Here is a 20,692-nt window from a genome sequence, read left to right on the forward strand (position 1 = left end):
GGACGTCTGCAATTGGAGTGATATGGGACCTCTGATATGTCTAGATACGACTGTGACGGGTGACAAGTACGTAAGCATCATGTCTGATTGCCTGCATCCATTCATGTTCATTAAGCATTCTGACAGACTTTGGCTATTCCAGTATGACAATAGTACACCCCACACGCCCAGGATTGCTACAGAGTGCCCCAATGAACATTCTTCCGAGTTTAATCATTTCTGGTGGCCACCAAACTCTCCAGACATGAAAATGATTGAGCATTTCAGGGGATGCCTTGCAACGTGCTGTTCAGAAGAGATCTCCATCATCTCGTACTCTAATTGATTTATAGACAGCCCTACAGGATTCATGGTGTCATTTCCCTTCAGCACTACTTCAGACATTAGTCGAGTGCATGCCATGTCGTACTGCGGCACTTCCGCGTGCTCACGGAGGCCTTACACGGCACGATACTTTGGCAGGATCTTCAGTGTATTACATACACAGGGTGAGTCACCTAACGTTACCGCTGGATATATTTCGTAAACCACATCAAATACTGACGAACCGATTCCACAGACCGAACGTGAGGAGAGGGGCTAGTGTAATTGTTTAATACAAACCATACAAAAATGCACGGAAGTATGTTTTTTAACACAAACCTACGTTTTTTTTAAATGGAACCACGTTAGTTTTGTTAGCACATCTGAACATATAAACAAATACGTAATCAGTGCCGTTTGTTGCATTGTAAAATGTTAATCACATCCGGAGATATTGTAACCTAAAGTTGACGCTTGAAACCTCCGACGTTCAGTTGCGTGTTGTAACAAACACGGGCCACGGACGGCGAGCAGCATCTGCAGGGACATATTTACTATGACGACCGTGTTTACGAGTGTGGCTGTAGTGCACTGTTGTGGTTTGGTCTAGCTGTCGCATGTAGCGCTTGCTGCTATTGTTATTCTGCATTCGTCTCCGCACGCAGACCAACTGTAGTACACCGTGTTACCAGACGTCTGTGATAGTTTAGTGTTGTAGGAACTGTGACCATGGTGTATTCGAACTCTGAAAAGGCGGAGATGATACTCATCTATGGTGAGTGTCGACGAAATGCAGCTGAAGCCTGCAGGGTGTATGCAGAACGGTATCCGGACAGAGAGCATCGAACGTGCCGCACATTTCAAAACACCTACCGCCAACTGTATGCAACAGGTATGGTCGTAGCACGCAAACGGGTCCGTAACAGGCCCGTCACAGGAGAGGCGGGTGCAGTTGGTGTGTTAGCTGCTGTTGCCATGAACCCACACATGAGTACACGGGACATTGCGAGAGCCGATGGACTGAGTCAAAGTAGTGTCATGCGCATACTGCATCGTCACCGCTTTCACCCGTTTCATGTGTCGCTACATCAGCAATTACATGGTGATGACTTTAATCATCGAGTGCAATTCTGTCAATGGGCATTAACAGAGAATGCGTTGCAGTTCTACCTGTCTACCGATGAAGCGTGTTTCACAAACCACGGGGCAGTGAATCTACGGAACATGCATTACTGGTCCGTGGACAATCCTCGCTGGCTCAGACAGGTAGAGCGACAGCGACCGTGGACTGTAAATGTATGGTGCGGAATCATTGGCGACCACCTCATTGGTCCTCACTTCATTGCAGGGGCCCAAACAGCTGCAACATACATCGCGTTTCTACAGAATGATCTGCCAACGTTGCTCGAAAATGTCCCACTGGAAACGCGTCGACGTATGTGATATCAGCATTATGGTGCATCTGCACATTCCGCAATTAACACTAGGCTGACTCTTGACAGGATGTTCGACGGGCGTTTCATAGGACGTGGAGGACGCATAAATTGGCCAGCCCGTTCTCCTGATCTTACCCCTCTGGACTTCTTTCTGTGGGGTACGTTAAAGGAGAATGTGTACCGTGATGTGCCTACAACCCCAGAGGATATGAAACAAAGTATTGTGGCATCCTGCGGCGACATTACACCAGATGTACTGCGGCGTGTACGACATTCATTACGCCAGAGATTGCAATTCTGTGCAGCAAATGATGGCCACCACATTGAACATATATTGGCCTGACATGTCGGGGCACACTCTATTCCACTCCGTAATTGAAAACGGAAACCACGTGTGTACGTGTACCTCACCCCTCATGGTAATGTACATGTGCGTCAGTGAAAAAGACCAATAAAAAGGTGTTAGCATGTGGACACAATGTGCTGTTCCAGTCTCTTCTGTACCTAAGGTCCATCACCGTTCCCCTTGGATCCCTACGTAATTCGGCGCTCTCCGATACACACGATCGAGCAGCGGAGGAGTGGTAATCAAGGGTCAACTTTAGGTTACAATATCTCCGGATGTAATTAACATTTTACAATGCAACAAACGCCACTGATTACACATTTGTTTATATGTTCAGATGTGCTAACAAAACTAATGGGGTTCCATTTAAAAAACGTAGGTTTGTGTTAAAAAACATACTTCCGTGCATTTTTTTATGGTTTGTATTAACCAATTACAGTAGGCCCTCTCCTCACGTTCGGTCTGTGGAATCGGTTCGTCAGTATTTGATGTGGTTTACGAAATATATCAAGCGGCAACGTTAGGTGACTCACCCTGTATATATATGAAAAGAGCCTCAGACCCTAAGACCTAAGACAGGATTGCAGTACACGTAAAGCGACACTAGTGAAATTGTGAATGTTCGGCGAAATAACAGAACCACAAATTTACCTCCTTAGATGACGTGAACCAGCGATCAGTCAGTTAGAACAAGTAAAAGTAATGGGACAATTCTTCAACAGGCAAGGTCTCCGGTCCTGATTGTATGTTTGTCAGCTTACTTTCAGAGTATGCTGATATAAAAGCTCCATATTTAGCAATCAGCAATCCTGACGGGATACCAATTCGATTCTACACAGAGTACGTGAAAGAACTTGCCCCCTTCTAGCAGCCGTGTACCGCAAGTCTCTAGAGGAACGGAAGGTTCCAAATGATTGGAAAATAGCACAGGTAGTTCCAATTTTCAAGAAGGGTCGTCGAGCAGATGCGCAAAACTGTAGGCCTCTATCTCTGACATCGATCTGTTGTAGAATTTTAGAACCTGTTTTTTGCTCGCGTATCATGTCATTTCTGGAAACCCAGAATCTACTCTGTAAGAATCAACATGGATTCTGGAAACAGGGATCGTGTGTGACCGAGAAAATATTAGATACGGGCTCCCAGGTAGATGCCATTTTCCTTGACTTCCGGAAGGCGTTCGATACAGTTCCACACTGTCACCTGATAAACAAAGCAAGAGCCTACGGAATATCAGAACAGCTGTGTACCTGGATTTAAGAGTTTTTCGCAAACAGAACACAGCATGTTGTTCTCCATGGAGAGACGTCTACAGACGTTAAAGTAACCTCTGGAGTGCCACAGGAGAGTGTTATGGGACCATTGATTTTCACAATATATATAAATGACCTAGTAGATAGTGTCGGAAGTTCAAATGGTTCAAATGGCTCTGAGCACTATGCGACTTAACTTCTGATGTCATCAGTCGCCTAGAACTTAGAACTAATTAAACGTAACTAACCTAAGGACATCACACACATCCATGCCCGAGGCAGGATTCGAACCTGCGACCGTAGCGGTCGCTCGGTTCCAGACTGTAGCGCCTAGAACCGCACGGCCACTCCGGCCGGCAGTGTCGGAAGTTCCATGCGGCTTTTCGCGGATGATGCTGTAATATACAGAGAAGTTGCAGCATTAGAAAATTGTGGCGAAATGCAGGAAGATCTGCAGCGGATAGGCACTTGGTGCAGGGAGTGGCAACTGACCCTTAACATAGACAAATGTAATGAATTGCAAATACATAGAAAGAAGGATCCTTTATTATATGATTATATGATAGCGGAACAAACACTGGTAGCAGTTACTTCTGTAAAATATCTGGGAGTATGCGTACGGAACGATTTGATGTGGAATGATCATATAAAATTAATTGTTGGTAAGGCGGGTGCCAGGTTAAGATTCATTGGGAGAGTCCTTAGAAAATGTAGTCCATCAACAAAGGACGTGGCTTACAAAACACTCGTTCGACCGATACTTGAGCATTGCTCATCAGTGTGGGATCCGTACCAGGTCGGGTTGACAGAGGAGATAGAGAAGATCCAAAGAAGAGCGGCGTGTTTCGTCACAGGGTTATTTGGTAAGCGTGATAGGGTTACGGAGATGTTTAGCAAACTCAAGTGGCAGACTCTGCAAGAGAGGCGCTCTGCATCGCGCTGTAGCTTGCTGTCAAGGTTTCGAGAGGGTACGTTTGTGGATGAGGTATAGAATATATTGCTTCCCCCTACGTATACCTCCCGAGGAGATCACGAATGTAAAATTAGAGAGATTCGAGCGCGCACGGAGGCTTTCCGGCAGTCGTTCTTCCCACGAACCAGACGCGACTGGAACAGGAAAGGGAGGTAATGACAGTGGCACGTAAAGTGCCCTCCGCCACACAACTTTGGGTGGCTTGCGGAGTATAAATGTAGATGTAGAATTATATACAGCCGCTCGCTCATAGAAAGATCCGTACCTAAAGACTGGAAAATTGCTCATGTCGTACCCAGAAAGGGAAGTAGGAGTAATCCGCTTAACTACAGGCCCACATCACTAACGCCTATTCGCAGTAGAGTTTCTGAACATTACTGTGCTCCAACATTATGAAGTGTCTCGAAAAAAACGATTTATTGACAGATAGTCAGCACGGATTTAGAAAATATCGTTCTTGTGAAACACAACTAGCTCTTTATAGTCATGTAGTAATTTATTTAATCGTATGGTGATTTTATACAATATACAGTTGATGTAAGACAAGTGATTTTGTACAATATGCATATGATATAAACAAGATTAAACCTTAAAGTGCGTGTTTTCAACCCATTAATTAAGCTAGGTGTGAGAGTGAACAAGTCATCGGGAATTCCAGGGTATGAAGGAAGTGGACAGCGTTGTCTGCCCTTCTTGATTACATTCACACATTGGTGAACTGATCCAGCCCCATTTGTACCTGAAGTAGCTACAACAACCATGTCGAGTCCTTAACCCATTGAGTCAGCACCAGCGTAAAACCTTTTGGCTTCTTTGTGGGATCAAGGTGATAGGCTCTTGTTCCCAGTGTTTTTGTTGACCGTTCATGCTTCCAGCTCAATGTTTTTGTTGCTTCCAGCTTTCATTTAGATCAAAACCATCCGCGATGAGTTGTCCTGTAGTAACATTTGCTTGTCTTCTTGATCGCAACCGTTGCTGTGGCAGATAACAGAATTCCTGGTGCAATGTAGAGAGGGTGATGCAGAGATTTTCTTGGCCACCCTCAGTAAAGCTTGTTTCCACCTTAAGTGAGGTGGAGGGATGTGACCCAATACAGGGAACCAGTGGCATGGGGTTGATTTGATGGAACCAGTAATGCAGCGCACTGCGTCGTTCAGTTTAGTGTCTACCTTCTTCACATGTACACTTTCCAACCAGACATGTGCACAGTACTCGGTAGCAGAGTACACACGACTAATGCCAGTTAATTGCAGACAGTCAGCAGAGGTACCCCAGGTGATACCACTGAGCTTATGTAGTACGTTGTTCCTTGAAGCAACTTTATGAGAAAGCTTGGTGATGTGCTCTTTGTAACTCAGGGTTCTATCTAGAGTGATTCTGAGATATTTTGGGATAGGACTGTAACTCAGCGTTTGTCCATTGAACAGAACTCTTGTTTTGTAGTTCGCAGCACGATTCGCTAGATGGAAACAAGAGACTTCAGTTTTTGATTTGCTTGGAATCAATCTCCAGGTCTTAAAGAAAGTTGACATTTTCTCCAGATCCTCCGTAAGAATTCGTTCACCATCTTCGAAATTACTGCTCTGTGCTACCAGTGCGGTGTCATCAGCATAGATGACTTTAGTTGATATTATGGTTGGTAAATCATTAATGTATAAATTGAATAGTGACGGAGCTAAAACAGAGATCCCTGTGGTAGTCCATTATTTAGTTTCCGTTTGTGGCTTTTAGAGCTGCCTAGAAACACTCCAGATTGCCTTTCAATAAGCATGCTGGGTATTAGAGCCACAATTTCTCGACTTGTTACAACTTGCAGTAGCTTGTAGATCAGTCCCTGTCGCCAGACAGTGTCATACGCGGCTGTCAGGTCGATGAAGACAGCTGTTGATTTCAGATGGCCTTGAAAACTTTGCTTCAATATGGGTAGTTAGGGTAAGAACTCGATCAGTGCAGCTGCGTCCTTGTCTGAAGCCAGCTTACTCAGGAGGGGTAGCAGCCTCGACGAACAGTGCTATTCTGTTTAGGGGGACCCGTTCCAAAAGTTTGAATGTATAACTGAGCAGTGCTATAGGTTGGTAGCTTTCAGGGCTGTATTCAGGCTTGCCAGGTTTGAGAGTGGCTATAACTTTCGACAGTTTGAATTCTCTGAGAAGTTTGTTCTCTTTGAGTATGTAAGTGAAGAACGAAGTGAGCCAGCAGTGTGCAGTGTGGGCCCATGTTCTTGTTGTTGTTGTTGTGGTCTTCAGTCCTGAGACTGGTTTGATGCAGCTCTCCATGCTACTCTATCCTTTGCAAGCTTCTTCATCTCCCAGTACTTACTGCAATCTACATCCTTCTGAATCTGCTTAGTGTATTCATCTCTTGGTCTCCCTCACGATTTTTACCCTCCACGCTGCCCTCCAATGCTAAATTTATGATCCCTTGATGCCTCAAAACATGTCCTACCAACCGTTCCCTTCTTTTTGTCAAGTTGTGCCACAAACTCCTCTTCTCCCCAATTCTATTCAATACCTCCTCGTTAGTTATGTGATTTACCCATCTAATCTTCAGCATTCTTCTGTAGCACCACATATCGTAAGCTTCTATTCTCTTCTTGTCCAAACTATTTATCGCCCATGTTTCACTTCCATGCATAGCTACACTCCATACAAATACTTTCAGAAACGACTTCCTTACACTGAAATCTATACTCGATGTTAACAAATTTCTCTTCTTCAGAAACGCTTTCCTTGCCATTGCCAGTCTACATTTTACATCCTCCCTACTTCGACCATCATCAGTTATTTTACTCCCTAAATAGCAAAACTCCTTTACTACTTTAAGTGTCTCATGTCCTAATCTAATTCCCTCACCATGGCCCGATTTAATTTGACTACATTCCATTATCCTAGTTTTGCTTTTGTTGATGTTCATCTTATATCCTCCTTTCAAGACACTGTCCATTCCGTTCAACTGCTCTTCCAAGTCCTTTGCTGTCTCTGACAGAATTACAATGTCACCGGCGAACCTCAAAGTTTTTATTTCTTCTCCATGAATTTTAATACTTACTCCGAATTTTTCTTTTGTTTCCTTTACTGCTTGCTCAATATACAGATTGAATAACTTCGGGGAGAGGCTACAACCCTGTCTCACTCCCTTCCCAACCACTGCTTCCTTTTCATGCCCGTCAACTCTTATAACTGCCATCTCGTTTCTGTACAAATTGTAAATAGCCTTTCGCTCCCTGTATTTTACCCCTGCCACCTTCAGAATTTGAAAGAGAGTATTCCAGTTAACATTGTCAAAAGCTTTCTCTAAGTCTACAAATGCTAGAAACGTAGGTTTGCCCTTCCTTAATCTAGCTTCTAAGATAAGTCGTAGGGTCAGTATTGCCTCACGTGTTCCAACATTTCTACGGAATCCAAACTGATCTTCCCCGAGGTCTGCTTCTACCAGTTTTTCCATTCGTCTGTAAAGAATTCGCGCTAGTATTTTGCAGCTGTGACTTATTAACCTGATAGTTCGGTAATTTTCACATCTCTCATACAGTAAAGCTGCAGGCCCTCGGGAAAAATTACGGCTGTAGTTTCCCCTTGCTTTCAGCCGTTCGCAATACCAGCACAGCAAGGCCGTTTTGGTTAATGTTACAAGGCCAGATCAGTCAATCATCCAGACTGTTGCCCCTGCAACTACTGGAAAGGCTGCTGCCCATGTTCTTAATAAATTCATTATATATGTTGTCGGGGCCAGCAGCCTTACCGACTTTCAGTGCTTGACAGTACTTTCGACTTCCGCTATGGAGAAGGGCCTGGAAAGCGGCTCGTTTCTTGGGGCACTGCGCTTGAGGTTACAGAGGTTACATTTTACTGCTCTGGTATAATTCTTTTCTCTCTTTGCCCTTGTCAGGTCTACGATCCGGTTAGCAATGAGGTCGGGACTCAATGAGTGCTGTCGACAGACGATTTCAGATTGATTCCATTTTTATAGATTTCCAGAAGGCTTCCGACACCGTTCTTCGCAAGCGTCTTCTAACCAAACAGCGTGCCTATGGAATATCGCCTCAGTTGTGCGACTGGATTCGTGAATTCCTGCCTGAAAGGTCACAATTCGTAGTAATAGATGAAAAGTCATCGAGTAAAACAGAAGTAATATCCGGCGTTTCCCAAGGAAGTGTTATAGGCCCTCTATTGTTACTGATCTATGTTAACGACATAGGAGACAATCTAAGTAGCCCTATTAGATTGTTTGGAGATGATGCAGTCATTTACCTTCTAGTAAAGTCATCAGATGACCAAAACACATTGCAAAATGGTTTAGATAAGATATCTGTATGGTGCGGAAAGTGGCAGTTGACCCTGAATAAATAAAAGTGTGAAGTTATTCACATGAGTACTGAAAGAAATCCGCTAAATTTCGATTTCGAGGTCAGTCACACAAATCCGAAGGCTGTAAATTCAACTAAATACTTGGGGATTACGATTACAAATAACCTACATTGGAACGACGCATAGGCAATGTTGTGGGTAGAGCAAACCAAAGACTCCGATTCATTGGCATAACACTTAGAAGGTGAAACAGGTCGACTAAAGAGACTGCTTACACTACGCTTGTTCGCCCTATTCTGGAGTACTGCAGTGCGGTATGGGATACGCATAAGGTGGGACTGACGGATGACATCGGAAAAGTTCATAGAAGGGCAGCTCGTTTTGCATTATCACGAAATAGGGGAGATAGTGCCACAGACATGACCCGTGAACTGAAGTGGTAATCATTAAAACAATGGAGTTTTTGTTGCGACGGGATCTTTTCGTGACATTGCAATCACCAGTTTTCCCCTCCGATTGCGAAAACATTCTGTTGGCATCCACCTACATAGGGACAAGTGATCACGAGAAATTAAAAGAAATCAGGGGTCGCACAGAGAAATTTAAATGCTCATTTTTCCCGCCCACTGTTCGAGAGTGGAACGGTAGAGAGACAGCTGGAGGGTGGTTCATTGAACCCTCTGCCAGGAACGTTTTTGTGAGTAGAGTAATTACGTAGATGTAGATGTAAAGGTATATAATTAGCGAAAAATGCCTACAGAGTTCGAAAATCGCTATTACGTCCAGCTGAAGACAGACGCTGAAGTTCCATCTTGTAAAATCCGGTTCAAGGCTTCTAACTGCCAGTTTTACACTGAACCTGTAGCCCAATTCTTGAATAAGTAATTTTTTTGAATTGTTTTAACATATCCGCAATTAGCTTATTCAAGTTTGCCGCCGGTTTAAAAAAGACATAATTATGCCGAAGTATTTAGTTCTCACTATTTCTGCATAGGACAAGTGAGCTTCTTGCATAGCTTTTAATTTTTGCGTGTGTTATGGCGTTTGTGTGATATCTCCACCTACAATTTATTATATTTTTGTTGTTACGTTCTAACATTCGTTATAGGAATGTTAACGTTGCGGTGAGGTAGTTAAAAGCGTACGCCTCGCTTCACGTGATAGGTGGAAAATCAAGTGGCATCCCAATACTCTGCAATTTAATTTTCAATAGCAATGAATTGTTTCTCATTTGTCCTTTCGTTTGCACTGTTTACTGCATGCGCGTGAGAGTGTGCGGCCAATGGAGAAGAACCAATCAGGATGATGTCTACGAGATATCTTCACGAGCAAGAGGTAAGAACATTGCCTCCAGCTATGTTATGGAAAGTGTGCTCGGGTATTATTTACTGAAACCCACTGTGTTTGTTTGTCCTAGAAACTCCTTTTGATATGAAGTGTTATATTCAGGAAACCCACCTTGAGGTACCTAACATTACAAGCTGCATCTTTTGGGAATTATACCTGATGTACCCTCATGAATACTTTACACTTGATGCCGTATTTTATGGACTGGAAAGCTGTGTTTCTTCTTCGAAAATTGGCTCCAAAATTCGGGTGCGTCATATACTCGAAATTAATATAAAAACGTTCAGCGTTTGATTTCAAATTCGCGCCAGTTTTAAAAATGGACATATGAGGTGCGACGATAAAGTAATGAGACGGATTTCCTTTGCAAGATGTGGCAACCCTGCAGACTTTATTAGGCACAATATCTTTGACCTTGGTCTATAAGCTGCTTCTAGTCCAAGTGGCACAGCGATGCAACTGCTTAGTCGTGAGTTGTGCTGTAATAAGTTAACACATGTTTGTGTCTCTTGTCACGGAAATGGAACTGCATACTATTGCGCAACAGTAAGTCATTTCTTTTTGCGTTTAATTGGGTGAAAACGCGACGACAACTTACGGTAAGCTTCAGAGGGCTTTTCGAGAGGAGGTTATGTCAAGAGCTCAAGTTTTTCATTGGCATAAAGTGTTTAGTGAAGGCAGAACAAATGTTGAAAATGAAGACCGCAGTGGACGACCATTGATTCCATGGGAATTGTTCATAAAGAGCGGGTGCCTCCTGGACCAACTGTTAACCAATATTACTACAAAGAAATTTTAGAAAGTCTTCATAAAAGAGTTCTTCGTGTCCGTGTCAACACTGCTGATAATTGGATTCTGCATCACGATAACGCGCCATCCCATACTGCTCTCAGTACAGAAATTTTTAACCGCAAAACTAATTTCAGTACTACCACATCCACCTAGATATCGCTCTGTGCGACTTTTTTCTATTTCCAAGAGTCAAAATGGCGGTCAAGGGACACGATTTTCAAACAACACAAGATGTCCAAAAAGCTGTGACGAGGGTCTTGGAGGATATTACAGAAGATGAGTTCCAGAAATGTTACCATCAATGGCACAAGCGCCGGAAGAAGTGTGTGCAATCAGAAGGGAACAACTTTGAAGGAGGCAGCACTAAACTTGACTAAAACGGTAAGCAACTTTTTTTTCACCTCAGTCTCATTACTTTATTGTCGCACCTCGTATATGCAATGTCGCGGGAAACCTATCTCTGTCTGGAAACGTTGCGTTCAACTGGCATCAGCAGCGTGACGATGCTACGAACATGAGTTGTGGGGATTCACAGGCTTCCTAACACATCTCCCTCACCTCGCGCCATCACAAACACAGAACACTATGTAAGCTACAATGCGTCATTCCAGGCAGCGGTACCACTGAACTTTAACAAAAATTAATTTGTATTATCGGCAACAGTGCACTATTTTTGTTAGTAGTTAGTTTCGTAATGGAAAACAATAAAAGGTATTCATATGATGCGGACTATAAACTGAAAGTCATTGCATATGCAGAAGAACGCAGAAACAGAGCAGCTGAGTGGCATTTCGGTCCTCCACCAACGAAAAACACCATTCGTGAGTGGCGGGCTAGTAAAGAAGAACTGAAAGAGGAGGAAGACGAAAATAGAGAACTGTATGCAAAATGGACAAAACTAAAATGAGGATTTTCAGGGATTTTAAAGGTCAGTTCGGTTTTGTGAAATAAGAATTTTCTTTGAGTTCTGCTTTGTAATGTAATAGTAGGAATGGTACAGGACCTGCAACACGCGGTCGTGCATTATCCTGCTGAAATGTAGGGTTTCGCAGGGGTAGAATGAAGGGTAGAGCCACGGATCGTAACACATCCGAAATGTAACGTCCACTGTTCAAAGTGCCGTCAATGCGAACAAGAGGTGACCGAGACGTGTAACCAATGGCACCCCATACCATCACGCCGGGTGATACGCCAATATGGCGATAACGAATACACGCTTCCAATGTGCATTCACCACGATGTCACCAAACACGGATGCGACCATCATGATGCTGTTAACAGAACCTGGATTCATCCGAAAAAATGACGTTTTGTCATTCGTGCACCCAGGTTCGTCGTTGAGAACATCATCGCAGGCGCTCCTGTCTGTGATGCAGCGTCAAGGGTAACCGCAGCCATGGTCTCCGAGCTGATAGTCCATGCTGGTGCAAACGTGGTCGAACTGTTCGTGCAGATGGCTGTCTTGCAAACGTCCCCATTTGTGTACTCAGGGATCGAGACGTGGCTGCACGATCCGTTACAACCATGCGGCTAAGATGCCTGTCATGTCGACTGATAGTGATACGAGGCCGTTGGGATCCAGCATGGCGCTCCGTATTACCCTTCTGAACCCATCGATTCCATATTCTGCTAACAGTCATAGGATCTCGACCAACGCGAGCAGCAGTGTGGCGATACGATAAACCACAATCGCGATAGGCTACAATCCGACCTTAATCATAGTCGGAAATGTGATGATACGCATTTCTCATCCTTACACGAGGCATCACAACAACGTTTCACCAGGCAACGCTGGTCAGCTGTCAACTGCTGTTTGTGTATGAGAAATCGGTTCGAAACTTTCCTCATGTCAGCACGCTGTAGGTGTCGCCACCGGTGCCAACCTTGTGTGAATGCTCTGAAAACATAGTCATTTACATATCACATTATCTTCTTCCTGTCGGTTAAATTTCGCGTCTGTAGCACGTCATCTTCGTGGTGTAGATATTTTAGTGGCCAGTAGTGTACCTGAGTTTAAGGATTGGTTAAGGCGTAGAGGGCAAAAACTGTAGAGGAAGACAGAGATTGGAAAACGTCAAGCAAATAATTGAGGACGTAGGTTGCAAGTGCTACTCTGAGATGAAGAGGTTAGCACAGGAAAGGAATTCGTGGCGGTCCGCATCAAACCAGTCAGTAGACTGATGACCCAAAAAAAAAAAAAAAGATACGGTGCAGTCTTGCATCACTGAGCGGTTTGCTTCAAATGGACTCACACAGGTCCTTGCAGTTGAACAAGAGTGCTTGCTTTTGGTAAACAGAGGTGAAACAAATTTGGAAAAATCAACTAAGTTTTTCAAAAATGACCTAGACATTGAGAGACTGCGCTTACACTTGAATATGTTAGCCGACATCGCTAATGAAAAACAGCTGGTCTTAAAAAAGATGCGTGATGTAAGAAAGTACATTATACAAAAGCTTGCAGTTGGAGAAATGTTATGTGAAGTAGTGAAGTGCATTAAGCTTCTCCAAGTAGTTCAAATCACGACAGCAACAGCAGAACGGTCATTTAGCGCCCTCAGACGTCTGAAGTAATATCTCACATCAACAGTGGGACAGAAGCGATTAAACAACTTTGCTGGTTTTCATGGCCACCGAGATGTTATGGATGAATTGGATATCCGACCAGTCATCAACGATTTCATATTCAGTAATCCAGTCAGACGATCGACATTTGCACCTTTCTAAAGACACTTTATGCCTAATAATAATAGCATTTGGAGCAATTTTAAAAATCTTTATAAAACAGGGAATTAAATACATATATGTTAAATTTTTGTATTTATTATTTTCAAAAAATTAAATATTTTTAGGATGTAAGAGCCAATTAAAACCCGCTATTTACATACTTTTTGACTGAAAGTGTTAGGCATACTGTATTAGCTTTATTAACTGTATTAAAGCATTAATTTTGAGATCTTGTTTTATTTAATGAACCTGGAGCCTTATTCAAAGTAAGGTTAAATTAGCTGTTTCAATTATTAATCAAAGTGCTATTACTGTGCGACAGCAATATCTTATGTTTTATTCTTTTAATGATAGTTTAGGATTTATTTAAATATAATTTCAGTCTGGATGTTTATTCCCATGATATTAATTTAATGACGGCGTGTAAGTGCAAGTTTTGAGTTGGGAGAGTGAAGGCGCCGTCATCATCGGACCGTGTGCGCGACTTCGAGTGCGGGGACTGCAGAGACACGGTACCGGTGATTGGAGGCATTTCGACCGACACAGCAAATTGGATGAAGGGGGTTCGACTTGGCGGAGTCGGCGGCGTGTGGCGGGCCGCAAGCGAGACGTCGTGTGCGGAGATCAACGGTGGGCTGACAGTGGCAGCTGGATGCGCATGGCTTCAGCTCTGTGACAGTGCAGGAGCGGCATCTGACCTTGCAGTGATGAATGTAACTCGTGCTTACATTTTAGTTACATAAAGGAACTTTTGACGTAGATTTAGGAAAATTGGTCTTACCATTTTAGGACTTATAATTTTGTGTTTTGTGAATTATTGACATAAGAAATAAGGCAAGATGAGTTCTGTTAGAGACAATATGGGTGATGGGCGCACGAGTCAAGCAGATGTTGATAATGTATGGGACAATGTTAAGGAATTAATTAGTAATGGTAACGATAATGTACGACCAACAAGTTAATCTCATAATGTAGTATATGACGATGCTGTTGAAGTAAATGGGGAACATGATGTTGATAACAGAATGAAGCATGTTGATGATGAATCAATTAATATAATGTTAATGTAAATGGGGAACAGGAGTTAATGATAGTGCAAGTCATGTTGAATCAGCTGAATTCTCAAATAGTAATGATGAGATTAGTATTGGAACACCAGAAAATATTGATCTTAGGCACAAGGTGAAGGAAATAACACATCTGGGAAAAGAAGAGTATAGAAATAATACTAAGATTGATAAATCTAATGAGAGACTGGGGAGGAAAACAGAACAAATTAATAGTAATGTCGATAAATATAATGAGATTTTGGGCAGAGAAACTGACCAAATGAAAAAAGACCAAATCTTGTAGCAAACTAAGAAATGAGATTAAAACCGGAATAAACACTGAATTCAAAAATTAAAAAAAAAAGTTAATATCCAAGAACTCGAACATTGAAAGTGACCAAGTAAATAGTGAACAGGGGACGTTGGGAGAGGGCTATCTATAATGAAAGTGTGTACCGGAATAAGACGACTTGGTAGAAAAAAAATAAGAGAGAGCGAGAGAGAGAGAGAGAGAGAGAGAGAGAGAGAGAGAGAGAGAGAGAGAGGTGAAGATTTATGATTTATGTCAGGCTACATGTCGAAAACGAAAATATGAGAACAGAGTTTAAACAATCAGAGGTCTAATACGTGGAAAAATGTATTGAAAATGTTGAAAAAGGTAAACGCTAAGTTAATGTTAATGTTGAAGTAATGCAAAATGAATGTAATTGTTGCGCAGAGTGAGGCAGATACGGGATTATGGCAAGTGCAAAAAACATTTTGACACAAATAAACCAATTTGTGAGAAAGATGACACCAATTGTGATGGCGTAGAATGGAAGAGTGACTTTAAAAACTGCAGAATAATGATAACTACATTTTGTTGAAGAAAAATGTTAATGATATGATTAGTAATAAAATAAGTCAGTTAACAGATTATTGTTACCGAAATTATCGAGAAAGCATCTAAAAATATTTTCTGAAATTTGTCATTCAAAAAGACTACTCTTTCTGTTTTGAGGAGCAAGATCACAGCTCTTTCAAACGATGGCTTCTGGTCACGTCATAACAGCATGAAAAGCCGTACATGATAAAAATATGAAGTTGCTTGGATTGTCAGAAGTGTGTTTTACTGTTACTGTTAGGCGATGTTAATGTTTTAGTTATCTGTTGTTGCACTGACCACGAATTGTGTAAGTATTACATGATTAAAGTAAGCAAAAGGGTTCCTTAGAATGTCTGCACAGTATATGGACAGTTAAAATCAGCTGAGTGGATAGTAGCAGTTCTGCAGGAGTGGCTAGCGTAGTGAGCGGCTACGAAATGTCTGCTACCAGCTGTTGCGGTAAGGTCGTTGCCGTGATGCTTGAGAGAGCGGAATGCAGAGAACGCATCGCTGCGTGGCATGCGACGAGTCGTAAGAGGTCTTTTAATCTTTAGAAACAAACCAGGCACCTGTTATGCTGTAGAATAGATTTAGTTGAAGTTATTAACTATTCATATAAATAATATTATTGTAATTTTGTCTTTCTGTTAGGAAGGCTGTGATATTGTATGTGTCTAATGTGTGTTTTATTTAATATATGCCACGCGGAGTGGCCGCGCAGTCAGAGGCGGCATGCACAGTTATAGTGGCCCCTCCCGCCGGAGGTTCGAGTCCTCCCTTGGGCATGGGCATGTGTGTTGTTCCTAGCATAAGTTAGTTTACGTTAGTTTATGTAGTGCGTAACTTTAGGGACCGATGATCTCAGCAGTTTGTTCCCTTAGCTATTCACACACACACACACACACACACTCACACACACACACACACATTTAATTTGTGTTACGTGTATTAAAGTGTTTGAGAGGAGTAGAGAATGGATGCCAACAACACCTGATCGACACAACTTACCAGTGAATCAATAGAAGCCTTCGCAAGTAGTCACACAGAATTCAAAACAGCCGCGCTGAGTGGCCGCGCGGTTTAAGGCGCCATGTCACGGATTGCGCGGCCCCTTCGGCCGGGGGTTCGAGTCCTCCCTCGGGCGTGTGTGTGAGTGTGTGTGTGTGTGTGTGTGTGTGTGTGTGTGTGTGTGTTGGTCCCGTAGAATTTCACACACATTTGAACATTCTTTTTTAATTAAAAAGATGGACATCATATGGAGCTACAGTGAGCAAATTATTAGTTTGATGTATTTTATAGGAAAGAAAAACGAAAAATTATTCTTAATCAAATGCAACATAATATTATGAAACCCAGAATTTTCATATAATTAGTTACGTGTATATGTTATAGTATTTCGTCAGCAGGGACGAGCAACTTCCAATTTAAATTACTTTTGAAATGGCGAAAGCAAAGAAGCTGGAAAATATTTAACAGTGCCGCGATCCACCCTAGTAAATTTATTAAATTTTAAGTCAGAAAACATTAAAAACAATTCGTTGGACGATATGTGGCGTTTATATCACTCCTGCATCTACATTTCATTAAATTTTTTATTGCTACGTTTTACCCTTCAGTATCTGAAGATTCATGCCGCTTGAGAGCTCGATGCACACGGGCGATTTATTGTGTGCTCGCGAGCCTGAGATTTCGAGTCGCTGTAGTTGAATGGGACAGTGCACAAGCATTCGCAACCGCGGACACATTGATGGCCAAATCGAGTTGCTACTCGGAAAGAAAAAGATAAAAGCAATAGCTGCTGCCAGTCTGCCATGGATACATACCGTTTTGACGAGGAATTATTCATTGAAGGGGTGGAAAAAATACCCTGAAATATAGGGCACATCTCGCAAGGATTAAGAAGAGAGCTGCATCGTTTCAAGTACATGTAAAATTTTGCGAGGTTTGAGCTGCGAAACCAGATGGAGAGAGAAATGTTGCAGGTAAACATCATTGTTACATCATTTACTGTTTGCGTTCTACAGGTGGCGTTTTCCCACAGATGAAGCCGTTTAAAACTTGAAATAGTGCTAAGAAGCAGATGTTTTCCTCCCTGGCGAAATTCTTTTCATCTGAGAATAGAAAATTTTAGTTAATAGTAACGGCTCAAGTAAATTGTCTTATCTCAGCTTGCTCCTTGTAATCAATGCTTTATTGTATAGTAGTCATAACTGCAAATTTTAAAACAGTGATATAAACTGAATAGTCTTTCACGTCCCGGAATAAATGGATTCATGTTCACTGCAATTTTTACCAACCAGATTTCGACACATTTGTCTTGCCTTCCTACTTTGCCAGAATTGTCTATAAAATAATCGGCGAAAACATTGCTTCCACTGTCAAGCAAACTTTCTCCTTGGGTTGGTGGGATTTCATTGCCCATTTCACACAGTACGCATTTCAAATACTATGGCATTTTCAAGCCACCTTTCTTAAGTTAATTTCGGTATGCATTCTTTCTGCAAGACTTCTCACACAGTGTTGTACGTCCGATTCTGCATCTATAATGGAGATCACAGTGCAGTCACTACCCATATATGTGTGTAAAAGATCACAACTGACGTTACAGTTGTGGCTTTACTGTTAATTCATCAGGTGACTGTACTTTCATTTGAAAATAAAGAATTTATCTTCATATTCTCTTCAATATCTGAACACTGTCACGAATGCTCTTTTCAGCAGCCGTGAAGTAACCATTGGCTGAGTCCAAAACCTCATACGACGTTTTTTAATGTGCAAGCACTGAATTTTTTCCTCTGCATATTTGCATACTGGTTGACTTCCAGCCTAGTACGTCTGCAAGATTATCGCTATTTTGCTGCCGTGTTTGCACTGGAACGATGTCAAAAGCCGCGATCTCGCAGTAAGGTAGCGAGAATCATACACGTCACGTCATGTAACAGATGGGTACAGAGCGTGAGAACAGTGCGATAAGTAAGATCCGTATCGTGCTGGAACCTCTTCAGACAGCAGGGATTCACCTGCGAGGTTTGGCGCGAAGAAGCATGACTTTCATCGTTTAGAGTTTCTGTTTAGATGTTAATACATATCTCCAACAGTGCTACTGGCTTTATTTCCACTGATAGGTTATTAATAAACATTTCAGTATCTTTCAAACGACACATAAAAGCTAAATACAATGTTTCGTTAATGTTGACGTCATTGGTGAAAACTACAGACAAATAATAGGCTCGCGGGCGCCAAATTAGTAAGATAGCTCACTTCCAGTCTGTGATCGTTTTCGGAGGAGGCAATACATGGATCCTTGGGTAGAACGTGACCTCGCGTTAACACAGAACAATTAATTGAAACTCCCTCGGATGCCATTCTGTGCGAGCCTGTGTTAATCTCCTGTGGTGCTTTTTATTGTGCTGTCAGTGCTCTAGAAAAAGTTAACATCCACGAACTTCGCCACGGAGAACTGTAGTAGACTGGCTCTTAAAGAATTTTTCTCGATTTTTTTGGTCCTACAAATAGAAATAAAATCAAATGGCATCCCAATATTCCGTAGTTTCGTTTCCAAGAACAGTGAAATCTTTCACATTTGCTATTTCGTTTTGCGCAGTTTACTGCACGCGCGCCACAGTTTCGGTGAATGGAGAAGAACCCAAATGGGACGATGGCTGCGAGACATTTTTACAAGGCAAGAGGTAAGTAAGCTGCCTCCAGTAGTGCTTGGGAAGGTGAGTGTGGACATTTACTGAAATCCATCGTTTATGTTGATCCCGGTGCATCTTTTTGGTGAGAAGTGTTAAATTCAGGAACCCATGGTGTAGTATTAAGGTTTACAACTTTCGTCTTTTGGGAATTATACTTGGCATGCCCTCGTGAATACTTTACAGGGCCACTGTCACTATCTTCGGATTTCTCCTCATGGGATTCGGTAACAACGCGAGGGGAAGAACGATATGTGGCATCTGTTCAGACCGAAACAGAATAAGCTCTATACAGCTACCGCAATGGATTAAGACTGATGATACACTCCTGGAAATTGAAATAAGAACACCGTGAATTCATTGTCCCAGGAAGGGGAAACTTTATTGACACATTCCTGGGGTCAGATATATCACATGATCACACTGACAGAACCACAGGCACATAGACACAGGCAACAGAGCATGCACAATGTCGGCACTAGTACAGTGTATATCCACCTTTCGCAGCAATGCAGGCTGCTATTCTCCCATGGAGACGATCGTAGAGATGCTGGATGTAGTCCTGTGGAACGGCTTGCCATGCCATTTCCACCTGGCGCCTCAGTTGGACCAGCGTTCGTGCTGGACGTGCAGACCGCGTGAGACGACGCTTCATCCAGTCCCAAACATGCTCAATGGGGGACAGATCCGGAGATCTTGCTGGCCAGGGTAGTTGACTTACACCTTCTAGAGCACGTTGGGTGGCACGGGATACATGCGGACGTGCATTGTCCTGTTGGAACAGCAAGTTCCCTTGCCGGTCTAGGAATGGTAGAACGATGGGTTCGATGACGGTTTGGATGTACCGTGCACTATTCAGTGTCCCCTCGACGATCACCAGTGGTGTACGGCCAGTGTAGGAGATCGCTCCCCACACCATGATGCCGGGTGTTGGCCCTGTGTGCCTCGGTCGTATGCAGTCCTGATTGTGGCGCTCACCTGCACGGCGCCAAACACGCATACGACCATCATTGGCACCAAGGCAGAAGCGACTCTCATCGCTGAAGACGACACGTCTCCATTCGTCCCTCCATTCACGCCTGTCGCGACACCACTGGAGGCGGGCTGCACGATGTTGGGGCGTGAGCGGAAGACGGCCTAACGGTGTGCGGGACCGTAGCCCAGCTTCATGGAGACGGTTGCGAATGGTCCTCGCCGATACCCCAGGAGCAACAGTGTCCCTAATTTGCTGGGAAGTGGCGGTGCGGTCCCCTACGGCATTGCGTAGGATCCTACGGTCTTGGCGTGCATCCGTGCGTCGCTGCGGTCCGGTCCCAGGTCGACGGGCACGTGCACCTTCCGCCGACCACTGGCGACAACATCGATGTACTGTGGAGACCTCACGCCCCACGTGTTGAGCAATTCGGCGGTACGTCCACCCGGCCTCCCGCATGCCCACTATACGTCCTCGCTCAAAGTCCGTCAACTGCACATACGGTTCACGTCCACGCTGTCGCGGCATGCTACCAGTGTTAAAGACTGCGATGGAGCTCCGCATGCCACGGCAAACTGGCTGACACTGACGGCGGCGGTGCACAAATGCTGCGCAGCTAGCGCCATTCGACGGCC

The sequence above is a fragment of the Schistocerca americana genome, chromosome 3, assembly GCF_021461395.2.
Source record: "Schistocerca americana isolate TAMUIC-IGC-003095 chromosome 3, iqSchAmer2.1, whole genome shotgun sequence".
Taxonomy (NCBI): Eukaryota; Metazoa; Arthropoda; class Insecta; order Orthoptera; family Acrididae; genus Schistocerca; species Schistocerca americana.